The sequence below is a fragment of the Lepisosteus oculatus genome, unplaced genomic scaffold (assembly GCF_040954835.1).
Source record: "Lepisosteus oculatus isolate fLepOcu1 unplaced genomic scaffold, fLepOcu1.hap2 HAP2_SCAFFOLD_45, whole genome shotgun sequence".
Classification (NCBI taxonomy): domain Eukaryota; kingdom Metazoa; phylum Chordata; class Actinopteri; order Semionotiformes; family Lepisosteidae; genus Lepisosteus; species Lepisosteus oculatus.
In genome coordinates this window covers 412,205-432,145 of record NW_027167988.1, presented here as the reverse complement: position 1 = coordinate 432,145, position 19,941 = coordinate 412,205, and the positions used below count along the sequence as shown (strand labels likewise).

Genomic DNA, 19,941 nt, shown 5'->3' with positions numbered 1-19,941 from the left:
CACAGCTACAGTAATGGCAACCCTGTGGAATATGCTTGGGGTCAAGACCCAGTTGCATATCTCCTACCACCCTCAATCCTCGGGCCAGGCAGAAAGGGCAAACCGAACGGTGGTTAGTATGCTCAAAAAGTTTGTCTTCAACAGCAGTAGGGACTGAGACATTAAGCTGCCCCTGGTTCTGATGGCCATCCGAGCTACGCCCCATTGCTCTACGGGGGTCCCACCTTTTGAGATGATGACAAGTCGGAAGATGACTCTTCCCCTACACTGTCTTTATGGGGTGGAGGACCTGAGCACGACTGGGGCTGCTACGGCCCATCAGTATGTGTCAGACCTGCGAGCACATCTGCAGGCAACCTTTGCTTTTGCCCAGAACAATCTGGGAAGGAGTGCAGAGGGTAGGAAAGCATACTATGACTGAAAGGCAGTTAACCAGGAACTCCAAGTAGGAGACAAGGTCCTGTACTTCCAATTTGCCAAACCCACAGGGGTGGCCCGGAAGTACTTACCCAGTTGGACAGGACCCCACGAGATTGTCGATAAGGTATCACCGGTAGCTTATCGAATTCAGATTGAGAAGGGAAGGCAATCTCTGGTCTACAAGTGGGTGCATCGCAACCACCTCCGGTTGTATCGCCCACCTCAAATGGCGCCGGAGAACACAGAATAGGGTTAAACGTCCAAACCCGATCAAAGAGGGGGGTGCCCCTTTGTAGCTGCAGGCAGTTAGGTACTGTACTGTAGGTCCTGCTAGGAAAATATATTCAAAATTATAGTGGAACTGTACCATGTGCCTCATCTATGTTCCAGAATGGGAATCCTAAAACTGCCACGGCTGGTCCTGACAGTACTGTGGATCGCCTCGACACAGCCCCTTGAAGTTGTGGAACCTGGTCCTCCTACCGGCATAGTCCTGCAGGAAACCATAGTCCTCTCCATGGAAATCTTTATGGTACAATCTTTTTTTTTTCTTATAAAATATACTTTATTCCGAAAAAAAACACATCTCAAAAGGAAACATCTCACACGATAACACTCCACAAAATTAAAACATCGGCGGAACGGCGGTGATTGTCCGTTATCAATCCTTGCAAGGGTGGGCGTATTTGCGCTATTATGAGAGTCCCTCCAAACCCTACCGCTTGCTGTAAACCATTAATCCCTGTACAGGGTCCATAGGCCTTTCCAGCGCTCCTTTGCCGTGGGGAAACCCCATTTAGCAACGTCGCGCTTCATCCTCCTCCTGAGGTCCGCCAGGATCCTCTCTTCCAGCTCCCTCGCTCCCCACTTGTTGTTGTGCCGGATGAGATTGTTCCTCGCGTCCCACAGGCCTTTCTTTGTGAGGGACAGCAGCAGCCACATCAGGAACTGCGTCCCCCTGTCCAGTCCGGTAGGTGCCAGCCCCAGCAGAATGTACTGGTAGCTGAGCACCGCATTCGTTTCCAGGAGTTGCATTATGTTGTCCATTCTGCCCCACGCCGCCTTGGCGAAGGGGCAGCTCCTTCACTTTATTAAGATACTGAAGAAAGATGTGGAGACGGGGGTTTGAATTTAATCCTTTCTGTAGGGGGTTTAGACTTTCAAGTCACAAGCTGGGGTTTATGGCAGGAAAGGGGGGTTAACTGATAAGGATTGCAGATGCAAGCTAGGAACCCCCCTGGGTGTAATGTTAAACTGACCATTTGTCCAGAACATCGTAAACTGGCCAAATACCATGAACCCCCCTCTTTACCATCAGACCGAGTGACGTCAGAAACGGAGAAGAAAACACTATATAACCCAAAAGTTTGTAACAGTACGGGGAACAATACTTCGGTTTTGTTGTTTCTTGCGGGAAACAAGACTTCGGCTTTATTGTTCCTTGCATGCAATAAACTCATCTGTTTTACTTCATCTCGGGATCAAGAACCTTATTTCTTCTGTTACAACAAATTTGGCGTAGTCTGGATGCTCCAGAAGGCGCAGAACTTCCCATCGGCAGGAGAGATGGTCAGCGCGCACATAACTAAGAGGTAAGGACTCCTCTTTTATTTAAAAGTCCTGACTCTCTCTGACCGATTGGGAAATCTCTGCTCCCTGCGAGAATCGCCCGAGATGACGGAGTAAACGTGAGTTTCTGAATTCCTCTGGCCCGGGGAAGACACCGGTGTATGTAATGGGTTGTTTGCTGTAAGCCCAGAATTTGGTCTGGCAGGGGTTCCGCGGTATTGTGTACAGGCGTTCGAAGCTGGTATATGCCTTAATTGCGCGTGGAGTTTTTGAACGGGTTTTGGACCCTTACCGTGAAGTTCAGGACTGGTGTGGGCCTTAATTGCGCCCGGAGTTCTGAAGGTCAGAACTGGTTTGGGCCTTAATTGCGCCCGGAGTTCTGAGGCTCAGGATCGGTGTGGGCCTTAATTGCGCCCGGAGTTCTGTGGCTCGGGATCGGTGTGGGCCTTAATTGCGCCCGGGGTTCTGGAGTGGTGCATTAAATGCACGTATAATCCAGGATTGGTGTGGGCCTTAATTGCGCCCGGGGTCCTGAGATTAGCTACGCCTTGATTGTGCACAGATTGGCATGGCGTGGTTTTTTTGTTTTAAAGGAAACAGGAGTAGAAGAGATATATATATATATGTATGTATGTTTTTGGTGTTTTCCTTGTTTGTGAAATACATATACACACGCACGACACTAACATAAACACACCTCATAATAAAAGAGCAAAGCATTAAGTAGCAGGATTTAAAGGACGTTGAGACCCGAGAATCGCCCTGATTGAGCTCAGTGCATAAGTCCACCCCGGGGCAAAAGCAGCGATGCTGGCGTTCTGGGGATGGTGAATTACTGATCAAGAAAGGGGGTTTTCGAGGTCTCGTTTCTTACCTGTGAACAGTGCGGTGTAAGCCCTCTCTAAAGTCTCGGAGAGGCATTTAGATCTGGAGGTAACAGACGCCCTTAGCTGAATGAGTGCAGTAATGCACAGGTTTTTCCAAGTGAAAACATCCCCCTACTGAATGAGCTGTTACCTCACACACGACAAAAGTAAATCTTAAAGAAACCAAACATGTGTGCTAATTGGGTGTTTGAGAAAGTGGTGGAAGTATCTGATTACATATCGGAAAAGTGTAAATTGACTGAAAGGGAAGAGAAATATAGGAAGAAGCTGAGTCTGTCAGAAGGAGTTTGGGGCGAAGATGCCTGTAAAAAAGCGTATGAACATTGGAACAAAAACAAAGATTTAGCTGCAGCCCTGGTGATCGGCCGACACCTGAGGTGGCAGATTAGCATGAAGGAGAAATCAGAATGGGATAAAAAAGAGAAGGAGTTCACAGAAAAAATAAAAGCGTTAAATGAGAGGAAAGATAATTTATTCGCGGCAAAAGAGGTACTAGAAAAAAAGCTAAAAGAGGGAGTACAGGAGAATGAGAAACTAAAGAAGGAATTAACTCCTGGTCACGCTGCACTGGTTAATGTGCTACAGCCGGCGACTAAGTTATATCCTGCTCTCCCACAGGGGAACAAACAGGCAGGAAACGAAAATAATTGGGATCAATTCCCACTGTGGCCATATGGAGATGGGGGGTCGGATTGGGATAACACTTGGTATGAGTGTGATAAAGACGGATCAAAGTCTCTCCTGTTAGAGGGAGGGCGCCCGTAGGTCTGTACTCTCACTCGAAGTGGGAAAGGACTTGATGTAGCAGGGGCTGGCGCCGTTGATGACAGCGCCACTCTAGCTCCGTCTCGCACCCCGCCGAGGGGGTCCGTTCTCGCACCTACCTTCCCTGAATCCCCAATACGATCAAATCCAAAACCGGAGGATATTGACCGGTGGGCTAGAGAAGTACCGCACCCAAAATTAGGGATGCAGCGAACCTGGAGTGCGCTTCAGGAATTAAAAGATACTTATGGTATCTCCCCCCTGACTGCCGCTATGATCCTCAGAAGGACAGGGGAAAAGCGTCTCGGAGAACTTAAACAATTGTGTGAGGATAACGGCAGGGGAGGGCGATGGGAATGGGTTTGGCGATGGCTTAAACAAAATTATCCACCAAAGACAGATTGGAAAAAGATATCTGCGCGTCAGCAAAAAGAAAGCGAGGATGTGGCTGACTTCACTGACCGCTTCGTCACACTCTGGCTGGAATGCTCAGGACTAAGTGACGAAGATGATGTGAATAGCGACGCCTCTGCTGTGATTAAACAAATTTATTTGGGCGGTCTTAAGCCTGATATAGCCAAAGCCCTTCAGTTAAAAGAGCCCGAAATAGGGCAAGATACGACTAAACAATTTGAGGAAATAGTTAAAATGGCACGGCAAATCGAGAGAAATATGTATGCTAAGGTGCGGGCAATACAAACAGGGTGGACACCCCCCATACTGAAGGGTGGAGCTGGCCCTGACACCCGACTAAATCCAAAAGGCGAAATTACAACTCGGTGCCATTATTGTAAAAATTTCGGACATTGGCAAAAGAATTGCAAAAAGCGATTAGGCAGTGAGGGCAGGATTGGAAGATACCGAGATCCCCCTTTCAATCCCTCGAATCGAGAGGGGCAAAAAAACCTGTTGTCACAATTACAGGATTTGAGCGAAGCAGACAAACGCGCTATCAGGGAGCTTTTAAACTAGGACTCCCCCTAGTGGCCTCCCTACGCCTATCTCAGGAACTGAGTGAAAAAGAGCTCAAATTACAATGCACGATTAATGGGATTCAAATGTCACTTTTATGGGACACTGGGGCTCAATTATCGTGTTTATCTGAACAGTCAGCCAAACGGTGTGGTGTCATGTTCACAGGGAGGGAGCTGGAGGCCACTGGTGTAGGGGGTAATCGAATAACACTCAGAGAAACTCAAAAACTCAAGATTAGACTAGGAGATGGGGAGGTAACATTTAATGCTGTCATGTGGGTAGGATCTACCCCAGATCTGTTGGGATGGGATGCTCTGAAATACCTACAAGGGGTTACATTAACCATACATGAGGAGAGGGTGGAGGTAAACATCTGGTCCCTCCAAAAAGACGAACTAAAAGGGCATTCAATTTGGACTATGGATAAGGACGAATGCGGGCTTCTGGATATGGAACCCGCCACATTTACTGGGAAATCCCCGCCATACACAAAGCCATATAAAATCAACAAAGAGGCGGAGGAAGGGGTTCGACCAGTAATACAAAAACTATTGACTCAAGGCATTGTACGAAAAACACATAGTACAAGCAACAGTCCAATATGGCCCGTAAAGAAAGCCAGCGGAGCATGGCGATTCACAGTTGATTACTCAAAAGCTAATCAACACATCAACCGTCTCACCCCCTTGGTAGCAGACCCCTCTGCTATTTTTCAACTACTGACCCCTGAGCACCAGGTGTTTTCAGTAATTGACATGGCTAATGGGTTCTGGTCTTTTCCTCTACACCCAGAGTTACAAGATTGGTTCGCTTTTGTTGTAGATGGAGAACAATATACTTGGACCAGGTTACCACAGGGGTTTCATAACAGCCCCACCGTGTATCACATGGCACTTCGGAGGCATCTCCGGGAGCTGCCTCAAGTGTCCTCCGTCGTTATCCAATATGTGGATGATATTTTAATCGCGTCTCCTGACGAGGAAACCCACAAGAAGGACCTCCAAATTATTCTCAACCAACTGGTTAAAAAAGGACACAAGGCTAGTTATAGCAAAGCACAGTTATGCCTAGACACCGTAATTTACTTGGGACAAAAGATTAGTCAGGGAAAAAGGGAATTGACAGAAGATCGGGCCTAGGCAATCCGAACACACCCTAGTCCCAATACGGTGAGAGAGCTCCGATCATTTCTGGGTCTGTGCAATTTCAATAGAAATTGGGTTGATGCTTTTTCTGAAAGGGCCAAACCACTTACAGACCTATTAAAGGGGGGAGGGAGGTCCCTTGATCCTATTGCTTGGAGTCCTGAAGCTGAACATGCTTTTAATGATTTAAAACAAGCTCTGTTACAGGCTCCTGCATTGGGGTTTCCTCAGACAGATCAACCATTCTACCTCTACGTAAGTGAAAAGAATGGATTTTGGACAGCTGTACTAACACAGGAACATGGGGGTAGGTACCGCCCGGTAGGGTATTACTCTGGATCCTTGGACGAGGTAGCCAGGGGCTGGGGTCCATGTCTACGAGCCGTTCAGGCCGTCTGTCTAGCAGTACAGGCAGTCAATAACATAGTACTAGATCAACAACTGATTGTTCGATGCCCACATGCGGTACACACCCTCATGTCCCTGAATCGGGTCAGTCAGGTTAATGCGATACGATGGAGCAAGTGGCAGGTCTTGTTAGAGGCTCCAAATATTACCATTGAACGTGAAGGAGCTCTAAATCCAGCCACATTGTTACCTGACCCATCAGAAGCCTACATGTTAGAACACAGCTGTGATGTTTGGGCAATGGGAGAAGATGAGGGCATCAAAATAGCCGAGCAACCACTAAGGAATGAAGACCTCATCCTCTTCACTGATGGAACTTCATTCATAAATTCTAGTGGGGAGAGGAAAGCGGGTTGGGCTGTGACTACAGAACATGATATCCAATGTGGGGGAAGATTTGAGGTACCCACGTCAGCACAGTGAGCTGAACTGAAAGCTTTGGTGGAAGCCTGTAAATTAGCAAAAGGCAAGACCACCATAATATACACAGACTCATGATATGCATTTGGAGTATACCATGACTTTGGAAGGTTATGGAGTAATAGGGATTTTTTAACCTCTGCTGGCACTCCGGTAAAGAATGCAGATCTGGTGTCTGAGCTGCTTGTGGCTCTCCAACTCCCAAAGCAGGTAGCTGTAGTCAAATGTAAGGGCCACAGCAGAGAGGACACTCCCGAGGCCAGGGGCAATAAGCTGGCAGACTGGACAGCACGTCAAGCTGCCCTGGGGCAATGGGAGGAGTGGGCTATAGAAAAACCTCTTCAGATTATTTCAGTTTGCACAGTGAACATACAGGCACTCCGGACGGAACAGCTCAGCGAGCTCCAGGCCCAGGCCCTAAGGATTGAGAAATGGACCTGGATGGAACGCAATGTGGGGCTGCAGAAGGATGGGACCTGGAGGTGGCAGCGTACAGGCAGACCCGCCTGTCCCAAGCAACTAATGCCCTACCTGGCACAGCAAATACACTCCAGAGGGCACCCAGGTGTTAGCCGAATGACTCGACGCTTTGCTCAGAGCTGGGTGGGCACAGGCTTCACACCCTTCGCAGCTGATGTGGTACAACGCTGTGGCGAGTGCCAAAAAGCCTCTGGAGCACCGCCGGTTCGGGCTCCTAATCTTCGACGTCCTGCACCCGAGGGGCCCTTTAGACACTGGCAAATAGACTATTGTTCACTGCCACCCTGTAAAGGGAAAACAGGTCTCCTAGTGATGGTGGACCAGTTTTCTAGATGGGTGGAGGCTGTCCCTGTCAAACGAGAGACTGCGCAGACAACTGCCAAATATCTCGTGACAGAAGTAATTCCCCGATGGGGACTCCCGTGTCGCATAGACTCAGACCAGGGCACACATTTTACTGGAAAAGTGTGTCAGGTGGTGGCAGACCTACTAGGGATCAAATGGGACCTGCATTGCCCTCATCACCCGCAGTCCTCCGGCATGGTGGAACGGGTGAACCGGACTTTGAAAGCTAAATTGACAAAGTACCACCTGGGAGGGATCCCCTGGGTGGATGCATTGCCCGCCGTACTGTGCAGCATCCGGGCTGGGACAAATCGAATAGTGGGGCTGAGCCCGTTTGAGGTGATCACGGGGCGTCCCATGAGACTGAGTGACTCTCCAGGACATGACAGAGTAGGCTTGAGTATACTAACTGATTCTCTGTTACAGTATTGCAAGTTGCTGACAGAGGCCACCCAAGGAGCCCGCGAGCAGGTCCTGGAGGCGTGGGGACCACCACCTGAAGGAGGGCACGACCTCATCCCAGGAGAGTGGGTGTGGATCAGGAAATTTCCTTCACAGGTTCTCCAGCCCAGGTGGGACGGACCCTACCAGATCCTGTTGACAACTGAGTCTGCGGTTCGAGTGGAAGGAAAAGATCGCTGGATCCACGCGTCACACTGCCGACGAGCCTCATCCCCATTTACAGACTCAGAATGAAATCATTTCTGTCAATAACGATAATTGTTGCTGTAGGACTATGTTCCGCAGGGATTAATGATCATCTCTCCCACAAAGGAGAACATGGAATTAATTCCTTTTTAGGCCTCTCCTATCTGACAGCTAAGAAAACCAACCAAAGTGCCTGCTGGGTGTGTGCCGCATTACCCAAATATGTACAGGAAGGACTTCCTATGGGGGCCATTCCTTGGCGTCTCGAGGAAGTCATAGGCATGATCATTTGGAGGGATAATTTAGGAGATTTTAATATGACAAACTATGGGGGTTGCCATAACACGACTTTAACCTACACAACATTACAATATCTACAGGAGCGAGGCTTAGAGCCCACGAGTTTCACAGGCTCTTACGCTCCTAAATATAACAGAAGCCATACACCACCATACCTGACTCTAAATAAGGAACGTGAGGGAAACATATGTTTTCAGCACACTAATGGTCTGCACTTGGTTGGATGGAGTCGTTGCAACCTTACCATCGCTGCAAATATATCCACCTCTACCTTCCAAATTCCAGGATGGGATCGGCACACCCCACAATTTGGTATAAGCTTCTTATTTTCAGAGGCATGGGGAGCGCCAAACGGAACATATTTCAGTTGTGGAAAACGAGCCTACCCATGGTTGCCAGCCCAGTGGTCTGGCTCATGTTATTTAGGATATGTGGTTCCTCATATCCGTGTTCAAACCCACAGCCCCTTCGGACCTAACCACAGACCACAAAGAAAATTGGCTGATTGGGAATATTATTTAGGTATAATATTTCCACAAGCCGGCATGAACTTTCTGAGTCGAGAGTTAATTCAAATGGCCTCGACTTTAGAAGAATTAGCAAATTCTACCTCATCTAGTCTGAAGGCTGTTAATGATGAGATGGTAGCCCTCAGAACAGTGGCCATGCAGAACCGACTAGCTTTAGATTATGTACTGGCGGCCCAAGGAGGAACTTGTGCAGTAATTGGCACTGAATGCTGCACATATATCCCTGATAATTCTGAGCACATCTCAGATCTGGCCCAACACATTTACAATGAGGGACAGAAATATCAGGACTATTATACTGAAAATTGGGGAATTGGGTCTTGGGTAAAGTCTGTGTTTGGGGCCTGGGGTGGAACCTTTTTACAGTGTTTATTTGTAGGAATAGTATTGTTTATATGTATAATTGTAATCATCACGTGCACAAAAACATGTATCACATCTTGCTATAACTGTGGAACGTACAATGTCATGGCAATACATACCTGTTCGCCAAGAAAGGAAAGATCTGCCCTGACATTGTATGTATAAAAATAGGCTACACTGACGTATGCCATATTTTATAAGGGGGGAATGAAGAAAGATTCATTCTGTAGGGGGTTTAGATTTTCAAGTCACAAGCTGGGGTTTATGGCAGGAAAGGGGGGTTAACTGATAAGGATTGCAGATGCAAGCTAGGAACCCCCCTGGGTGTAATGTTAAACTGACCATTTGTCCAGAACATCGTAAACTGGCCAAATACCATGAACCCCCCTCTTTACCATCAGACCGAGTGACGTCAGAAACGGAGAAGAAAACACTATATAACCCAAAAGTTTGTAACAGTACGGGGAACAATACTTCGGTTTTGTTGTTTCTTGCGGGAAACAAGACTTCGGCTTTATTGTTCCTTGCATGCAATAAACTCATCTGTTTTACTTCATCTCGGGATCAAGAACCTTATTTCTTCTGTTACAACAATACTTAGAAGACAAAGATACTGTATCAATTTATGTTGCATTAGCCTGATTATGATTAAAAAAACACATATAATTAAACACGCGTTTACGATTTAAATCAAAACACGATTTAAATCAATATAAATGTTTATATTGTAACGCATACTGTCCAGCCTCCATTTCTCTATAAAAATTTACTCTATTACACACACACACACAATAGAAGCAGGAAGCAGAAGCAGTGACCGTTGTCAGAAGGGAAGAAGGTGACTATTCATTGTTATCAAAAATGACTTAGAATCGATCATGTTGTGATATTTTGAAATATAAAAGTCAATTGATTGTCCATAATATTGCTATTCTATTTTTTCGAAGAAATGTTTGTTAAAAGAAGAGTCCAGCACCAGCTGGATTTGAACACACAACCTGTGAGTTGGCAATCGCGCACGTAGACCAGTAGGCTACAAGGGAAGTCGCATGAAGATGGAGGCGAAACAGCCCTACACAGCCCTGTCGCAGTACACGAATATAATCATATCGTTATTAAATTCTTTAGATACGCGATTCCATATTATATTAGCAGAAAAGCTTAAAACTACCACTTTTTCACACGCTATTTCACATGCTAGTTAAATACTTCGATGCTTAAAATAGTTAGGGAGAAATGGAATACCGGTGTGTATTTTTCCTTTAAAGTACCGATTGCTGGAATCTGACTGGCTGACACCCTTCTGAAGTGGTTCCATAAAATCTGGTATACGGAAAAGAAAGCGTTGATAAAAAAGCCTGGATTCTCATGTATCTCATACAAGTATCTTTTAAAATAGTCTTTGCTGTGCTCTTGAGGATCCTTGTGATATTTTGAGCTCTAGTTGAATGATAAGTGTCGCATTTTAAATCATTTTCGTAGTTAAAAATTATGAAACGCCCTGTTAAAAGCAAGGGAGTTTTTATGCCCGTTGAACTAAAACAAAATGCCTGACAAAGTATGGCTTGGACAGATTCCAAGTGCTTGTACAAATGTGCTAAAGAAATTATACTTTGAGTATACAGCTTGTCCAAAGTCATTCATTATTAATACTATTAGTAATATCTTCGGTAAAGGCTTTGATGCATAAATATTTCTGATAAAGGTAGGTTGTGTACTTCTGTCCAACTGAGCAATCTTGCTTTCATAAAATATACCAACATTTTAATGACTAATGATTAACATGCTGTAATACACAGTTCAAAATTAAAAGCTCAAATGCTGTACATGAGAGGTTAAGCTCCCCCTGGCGGTTTTACAAGGTGACGCCGGATAGTTTCCAGCATGACGTCAAATGACGCGATTAACCGCGTGATACCGCGTGATACCACGACACACCGACCGGGGTATGCCGCGAAATACCCCACCCATTTTGAATGGCTGCATCTGTATACAGTACAGTTTGCATACAGTACTGTGTTTATGTTCCTAAACTGATCTCTTTTATGAGCAGGTGAAAGGCATGGTGAATAGGAGATTTTCAAAAATTACTGTGCTTTGCATGATTGGAAACAAATGCGTGATTGCGAAATGCTGTGGTGTTACTTTTACAAAGATGGTCGATGAAAAAAAGAATGTGGACCAGGGCAATACTTTGAGTTTACAGCTTGTCCAAGGTCATTCATTATTAATACTATTAGTAATATCTTCGGTAAAGACTTTGATGGCGACAGCTCAAACATGAGAGGATGAGCTTTATTAGCTCCACCTTGTGGAAATTCCGGATACTATTATTTTAATTGCGGTACTATAGGAGAATTTACGGTAAGTCGTGGTAGACTGAGTAAAGCGCACCGCAAAATATTGCGGTATCGCCCGCTTGTTTTGAATGGCTGCATCTGTAAACCACAGCTTAAAGAAGAGCACCATCTCAGTGCCATACTAATGTAAATGAAGTAATACTAAGACATGTTCTTATGGATTTGTCTTACCTTGAGATATGTAATTGGATTTCAGGATTAACTTCCACATTCAATGTACTGGTGATTCTTTGCCTGGTCAGTACCTGGGTGGGAGACCTCCAGCGAACAATTAAGCTTGCTGCTGGAAGTGGTGTTAAGAGACTCTTAGGATCTTCCAGAGGTGTCTGTCCAATAGCACTAGTTGCCTTAGAGCTGGCTCAAACATTGCTCAAGAGTCTACCTTTCACAGATGCGCAAAGATGAATGATGGGGGTGCACGCTTCAAGGAGCCTTCCAACTGTAGGGACCGATTAGAGACAATACGTAGCATGTGTTCGTTTCCATATACGCCCCGTGTCTCAACGGTAGGACAGAGTCAAATACTGCCTCGACACGTAACAGCGTTATATTAAACCGCAGGACTTGAGGGCTGTTTTGTTTGAATGTTCAAGGCATTGGTAAGAGCGTAGGTCAAGGGCCATTGGTGCATCTCCTGTAACTGGACTAAAAATGCTATTCAAAGTGCAGTGACTGAAATCGTCGTCCACATGTCTCCGTTGTTGATTGCTTTCTGTCTAAGAACGTTCTGTTTTCATGTCCGAACGGGGAGACTTTATCATTCCAACTTGAAGCCACCCTTAAGTCCTCTGAGGTGTGTGTGTGTGTGCTTGCACGTATGGCGTAAAAGGTTTCTTAAACGGAGAGCGAACTTGAAAAAAGTTGCCTCCGCCACCGCCGCCGCCTCGCACTCCCTGTTCGATTGTAGCAAGAAGGCAGCGGCCGCGGCGCTCGCTGTAGTCGTGGCCGAGTGGTTAAGGTGACGGACTTGAAATCCGTTGGGGTCTCCCCGCGCAGGTTTAAATCCTACCGACTACGGTGTCCTTTGCATTTGGTTGCGTGTGTGCGTGTAAAAGGACCAGTGCCGTTTCGTTTTCGCTGGGACCTTTAACACTCTAAATCGCCTGGACCCGCAGCCTGTGAAATCGATTCTTCAGCATCCACGAAGGACGCTTTGCAGCTGGACACAGATAACGATGCTTTTCTGTAACGAGCTTTCCAGCTGAATTTTCTCGGCAGCTCCGTACTGAACCTGTTCTCCATTGCAACATAGCGGAGGCTCGTCACGTCTATAGCAAGGCTGTGTAGGACCGCATACGCCACAGTGACTTGTACACAGACCACATGAAAGGCAAGCAAAATACCCTTTTAAAATTCCAAAGACTCACAAGGTCAGAGGAACAGCGATGACCTGAACAGATCTGTTACAGAAGTCTAGGTTGACCTTTTTAGAGCTGTAATTGCATTTTTGTTTAATAGAAGATCAAATCTACTCGCATGTACCAGCACCTTACAGTTTATTGATGTTAATTCTGTTTAAGTAATAAGATTGCTAACGATGTTGGACTTTAGTCGGTGTTTTTTAGAACAAATTGCTTACACTTCTGTAAGGAATACGCAGTACGTGCCTTTGTCAGTCATTGCTCACCATACCTGTAACTTTCTTATCTAACTCACTTCCTCAAATGGTGAAGGTCCACAAACATAAATGAAAAAAAAACCCTTGTTGTAGATGAGGTGCACAAAAAAGCAGCCCCTGATAGTGTATAACACATTTATACTATTGCAGAGACACATGTAACATATATATATATACTGTATATATATATGAAACAGAAATAGAAACAGAAACAGGAATCGCTTACTCACCTGGAGAATCTCTGTAGGAATATCTAGCATTTATCAATGGAAATAAAAGCTGCTTTAATACAGTGCATGTTCAAACTGAAACCCTCAGCTGCTGTTCTTGTTTGTTTTGGGACAAATTGCAACTGAGCATCGCATGAGCCGTTACGTACCCTTATCTGTTAGGGAATTTCAAGGGAGGAGTTAGGTCAGAATGGGTAGGCTGCAAAACAACAAGTAAAGATTTATTCCAAGATGAAACGTTGTGGCGGTTTTCTTATCTTTTCAGCATGGACTCAACTTTTACGTGTTCCTTATATGCTATATATGTATATATTAGCACCAATGTCGTTCTTAAAAACTAACATGAAATTGTCAGGGACATTCAGCTATATACAAAGACGAGACAGACAAAGTAATAATTCTATATTAACGTGGCCTACATATTGACGCAATGATCGAACTAACTGACATGTTCTGATTCAGATCCCCTGCAGTTCATGCCAATTAGAACAATAGCAATGCTGAGTCCTCCCAACCCTACTGAGCACAAATTCAGCTGATTTCAATTGAGCTCGGAGCTGGAGATGATCTCCATACAGTTCTGTGTTAACTAGCCCACACTTGCGTGCTAATTTACGGGTTGTGGCAAATGCTTTTCTAAAGTTCATATACACGACGGCAACCTGTTACCGAGGAACCTGAGAGGTTTAAAAGCCTCACGAGCCAGGCAGGACTCGACCCTACAATCTTCTGATCCGAAATCAGACGCATTATCCATTACGCCACTGGCCCATAGAACATGCGCTTGCACTCCACCACAGAGAGCTCTACACTGCTACCAGTAGTACACTTCCCCATCTAAATTTTCACAGCAAGAAACTTGTGTTTCCTACTATTTTTATCAGGTTTAAAATATCATCTCCTTAAAACAGAAAAAGTGTTGATGTGTCGTGCTGAAATTCCGATTGATTTTGAATTCAAAGAAAAAAGGTTTTCTTCCAAAACACCGTGAAATTGTCACATCTTGCAGACAATAGGTGTATTCCATGTTGAAAAGAGAAGAAAGAAACCATGGAACCTTTTACAGGTGTGAGGCTTCTTCAGGTGTGAGAAGACCTCATGGCCGAAACGTTGTGGTTCCTTTCTTCTCTTTTCAGCATGCAATAAACCTATTACTTGTTCCTTTGCAGCCGAGGCATGCTGACATAGCTACCCAGCTGAACATCTTGCAGACTCTACTTCTCTCCTGTAGAAGTAAAGCAGGGCTTGCTGGGTGAGCTTTTGCTCCGGTATGTTAGGTCACGTGTCATGTTAAATCACTTCTTCTGAACACAACATTTGCTGGTGCTAGCTTTCCCCATGAAAAGAGACATTTCCCTTACAGTACATGACATATCGTTTTTTTTCTATCAATAAGTATAGAAATAAAACAAAAGAAAAAATGTTGTCGCCAAAGAATGCACAGCTCTGTCGCCTTGGGGAGGTGTCAAGGGCATTGAGCTCCTTGGACATGAGAAGTGCCAGATAAATGCCATTTCTCATCATTTCTCTTGGCGTCAGTTCTGCTATTAAATGGGAAAGAGGCAACGGGCTCAGAGAGCAGGTTAAGTGCACACCGAACGCAGATGTGTCCAAGTGTCTGTAAAAGTGCGGTGCTCCCTAGTGGCTTAAAGTGCCTGCCTAGTAAGCAGGCGATCCTGGGTCTGAATACCAGCTGTGCCTCTCTCCGTGTCTTGTTGTGCCAAATGTATCATTTCAGACAAACATGTACAGCTTGGTTCAGTTTAATGCAAGAATTCATTTCCTTTCTGGAATAACTTGTTTTTGAAGAAATCCATACATTTTGTGAAAGATGAAATCAATTTCTTGGTTGTCAGTGAAAAAATATTGCTGGCTACAAGAAGCGCAAACGACTGTTTTCTTTGACCATAAACCTGCAAATGTAGGGAGCACAAAAGGCTGTCAGTCTCTGTGGAGCAATCGGTTAGTGCATTTGGCTGTTAACTGAAAGGTTGGTGGTTCGAGCTCCTCTGGTATGCGTGTCTCAGTTTTTCCAATGTAAACATCATCACCATCGCTAAAGAAGATGGCGCAGAAGGCTCCACAGCCGAAACGTTGTGCTAATTTTTTTCTCTTTTCAGCATGGAGTAAACCTTTGCTTTATCCTTTGCAGCCTAAGCATGCTGACGCAGCTACCTTTCTCTTAACGCGCCTCAATCATTATTCACCAAAACGATCAGCAGAATAAGTCGCCTTTGTGGTGATGTCACTCCTCTGCTTCACAAATGTCCTTAGTGACGGGCCATTTCTTTCTGCCATTTTTCCGGAGCGGTTATTGATTGCTCCATCATTTCCCTCTTACTTTCCATCACTAGATTGAAAAAAAAAAACAGAAACAGGCTGACAGGACGACAAATCAAATTGCAAAAACTCATCAAAGCACTCGATAGAGTATTTGAATCCACAAGTAGCTACGAGCAACTTTGTCTTGGCTTGCATGAATGTCGGAAAATGTCAAAAAGAAAAAGATGGTGGCTTTTTCATATTCGTTCTTTTATTTTTAGCTCGTTGGCTCTTCTGTCCATTGTCCTCCTGCCTGGCTCTTGACCTGTGACTGTCTGAACGCACACAGTAGACTTTCATGCGGGGGATTTGTCCTGAGCCTCTGTGAAAGACCCACCCACCCCCATAAATAACTGCTCTAGAAACACATGATTGCAAAACTAAACCACAGCTTAAAGAGGAGCTTGTCATGACCGCCAGGCAGTTAAGACCAACTCTTAAGCGATCTAATCAGCACCAGCAGTGGGTGATTATTAACAAACGCTGCCGCACGAGTTAACCCACCTGCACACACTCCACCGTGCGGTACGCAGTGCTATTTTTACCAGCTTCCCGCTGGTATTGAGACTACTCCTTGAGAGCTCTACCTGGCGGTTTTTCCATTACCTCGTTTATTCTGGATATTGGACTCCCCTTCTGCCTTTTCGACTTTGGACCTCGCCTCTCACCTCGGACTGTTTGCCACCAGTGTTCTCCCTGGATTACGACTTACCTTACGCCTCTTGACCACGAAACAAAGCAAAGCAGAGCAAAACAAAATGAACAAACGAAAACCCTCACGTCCCGCACTTGCATATAACGCCGTTACGTGCCCAAGCGGTATTGTACGTCATCCTAGCACTGCACCCCGGGGCGTACGGTATATGGGAACGAGCACACACCACGAATCGTCTCGAATCACTCCCTACAGCTGTAAGGCACCTTGAAGCGTGCACCCCCAACATTCTTCTTTGCGCATCTGTGAAAGGTAAACTCTTGAGCAAACTCTGAACCAGCTCTAAGGAAACTAATCCGATTAGACGTTACTTTGACTCATCCTTTAAGGGACCCTTGTTAATTGGAGAAATCAATGATTTTGAATGAATTCTGTATGCGTTAAAAGACAGCTATACACAGAAAACATGCAGGACACTTCTCATGATGTTTCCCGAGCCGAAACACAGTGCGGTTTTCCAAGCCATCTGACAAAGCCCGCCCACTGAAAACTGCAGCAAATCGTGTAAAGACGTTCAACTTCGTAACTACTGCACGCACAGGAAGCAGAATAAATTCCTCTTTTCAAACTGTCAAAGGTTTGCTTTGCGAACACTGCAGGACATCGCACAATCTCTTTTGAACGGGGACAAACGATTTCTTATGGGGCACAGTAAGTACAGACGTTTAAAAAGCTCCACTCATGCCGATGATGCAGCATGAAGAAGCGCAACCTAACGTTTGCATTCCTAGCAAATTCCTTTTATTTTTTGATAAATAAAGACAGGTGTTCGCCCTCTTGTGGCCTTGCGGCGTCAGAGCAAGAGGCTCCTTCTCGCTGCCCTTCCGCTGTGTTGCAGGGCCCCGAGAGGGAACCCGGAGCGCGCAATTTGTGGGGGGGCGGGGGACCGCGTTCGCGCTCTGCCCCCGGTCTCTTGCGCGAGTACTAAATCTCACGGACAGGGGGGCCTCGTCATTGATTGTTACAGGTGAGACGGGGATTAGGAGGAGACCCCGACTGATGGGTAAAGGGGAGCACTAACACCAGAGGGACGCCCTGGGGTTTCCTAATGGCCAAGGAGGGTCGGGACCTCGGTTTGACGCCTCCCCCGAAGGACGGCGCCTGTTTGTGCAGCAGAGTGTCGCCATCAGGAGGCTGGGGTGTAAGAGAGCCACACAGCCCGCAGGGTAAGCGCTCCCTACTGGTCCCAGTCACACCTCTTGCAGGAGCAGCAGCAACCGGAGCTTTTCCGGGGGGGAATCTCCCATCCGGGTGCCGGCCAGGCTCACACCTGCTGGGCTGCCCCGGGGGTGAGCCCAGTCGAGAGTCGCAGGGCCAGATCTAATCACCGGGGAGAAACGATACAAGTGAAGGATTGCTCGGCTCTCAGCACTTGAAAAGACCGACAAATGTCTCGTTCCCGCCGGAGCTGAATGTACCTGCATGTGTGGTGTCGTCTTCTTCCCCCGCCCCGCTGTGTTTGCTGTATTGTCTCTGAAGCCGGCCCCCCCGAGACGAGACGGGCTGTTCCTGTGCCCCAATTAACACTTTACAGGTGCCATTCCCCGGCATTGTGGCCGTTCTCGGTGCTCACACGCGATAAGATAAGGCGGAGGAGAGCGGGGCATGCCCAGCACCAGACATTCAAGGAGGGGGCAGTGCGAGGTGAGGTGAGGTGAGGTGAGTTGCGACACGCCGGAGCCCCGACGCAGCTAATGCGGTGCACTTGTTGGACTGGCATCGAAAGGACGTGTGCGCACGGAGCGAGCCTTCCCTGCGGCGGAGCGCGGGAACTTTCTCCCCCCCTCCCGCTGCAGGAGTTGTGTGCACTGCAGCGGTGCCGAGAGAAAAGCACAGAAGGCAGCAGGCTCTGGAGAGCAGGTAAGAGACGGAGCCTTGTGGGCAGGCGAGCAGGCCCGTTTTTTGGAAATTGCTGAAAAGGTTTGTTCGGTGTGTGGCAGGCGCACGTCGCGAGCTTGCGTGGCGATCTGCCGGTCTGGAGTTATGCAAATGAGGCCGAATTGCATCCCGGGACATGCTGCGAATGCGCAACCGCGACTGCAGATGTGTAGGAAACGGCGCGCTCGTTTTCTCGTTTTGCCCACACTTTTGAGTGTTAGTGTGGCGTGTGAGTGTGCGAAAGAGTGGGCCCAGCAGGAGGCGGTGGCCTAGGCTGCGCGATTTGTGCTGTGGGTGCGGGCCGCTTGCAGGGGCCTGTTTAACTCATACTTACCTGGCAGGGGAGATACCTTGATCATGAAGGAGGTTCACCCAGGGCGAGGCTCGGCCATTGCACTCCGGCTGTGCTGACCCCTGCGAATTCCCCAAATGTGGGAATCTCGACTGGATAATTTCTGGTAGTGGGGGACTGCGTTCGCGCTCTCCCCTGATGTGCTTGGTCCAAAATCAGATACGGGAGGGTTAGGACACCACGAGCTGCGTGGCTGCGGAAGGATCCCGGTTCGACAGGAGTGGACGCCGCTGCTGGTTCTCGCTGGCTTTTAGTTAGGGGTCCGGAAAAGCATCTCAAGCTAGTTCCACTACTCCTTCCGGCCGTTCATTCCCTTTTCAAAGTCAGTCGTTTTGCTGTAGTCTGCGTTCTTTAGGCTGATTATCGAGGTTAGCCTTTATTTGGTCATGGGGGGCCTCGGTACTGTATGCTGAGTCTAAAGACAGTTTCACCCGTTTTCTGATTGCTCGGTTCTGTACCAGTGCAGACATGTCAAACAGTGAATGGCTGTACCTCTATTGTATCCGTGCTCAATGAATGAAATCGGTAACAAATGAATATATATCTAGTTATACGAAAAACGAGTGGTTTATCGACTCATCTTCATTTGCAGATTTAGAGGCAGCTTCGATAAGGTTTGTTCGGTGTGTGGCAGGCGCACGTCGCGAGCTTGCGTGGCGATCTGCCGGTCTGGAGTTATGCAAATGAGGCCGAATTGCATCCTGGGACATGCTGCGAATGCGCAACGGCGACTGCAGATGTGTAGGAAACGGCGCGCTCGTTTTCTCGTTTTGCCCACACTTTTGAGTGTTAGTGTGGCGTGTGAGTGTGTGAAAGAGTGGGCCCAGCAGGAGGCGGTGGCGTGCGGGGCGAGGAGGTGGCCTAGGCTGCGCGATTTGTGCTGTGGGTGCGGGCCGCTTGCAGGGGCCTGTTTAACTCATACTTACCTGGCAGGGGAGATACCTTGATCAGCCTGTAGGTGGAGTAGTTGGATTGTTTTTCCTTTGTTGGAAGCAGTGTTCGATTTGCGGTTTTTGAAATGGCAACCTTTGGATCCCGTAAGAATGCTGTACGTTTTGAGCTCTTGGACGACCTCTTCATGGATCGTATGCAGTTCAGCAGAAAAGTGTTACAGAAGGAACTTGGCTTTGAACCTCGGCACTTGGATTTCATCTTCGCTCTCCCAGGTCAGAAAGCATTTGAGGTTGTATTTGCTACCTATCCTCTGTTTG

The 19,941-nt window shown here is 46.9% G+C and overlaps 2 non-coding genes across 2 annotated transcripts; both read left to right on the top strand.

The window, feature by feature from the left end:
• The first annotated feature begins 12,550 nt into the window (after nucleotides 1-12,550).
• Nucleotides 12,551-12,632, top strand: trnas-uga (transfer RNA serine (anticodon UGA)). The gene has a single exon. It is a non-coding gene; the product is annotated as a tRNA-Ser (tRNA).
• A 6,072-nt stretch (nucleotides 12,633-18,704) lies between these two features.
• LOC138229396 (U1 spliceosomal RNA) lies at nucleotides 18,705-18,868 on the top strand. Its single transcript, XR_011185816.1, has one exon. It is a non-coding gene; the product is annotated as a U1 spliceosomal RNA (small nuclear RNA).
• Nucleotides 18,869-19,941: the final 1,073 nt, after the last annotated feature.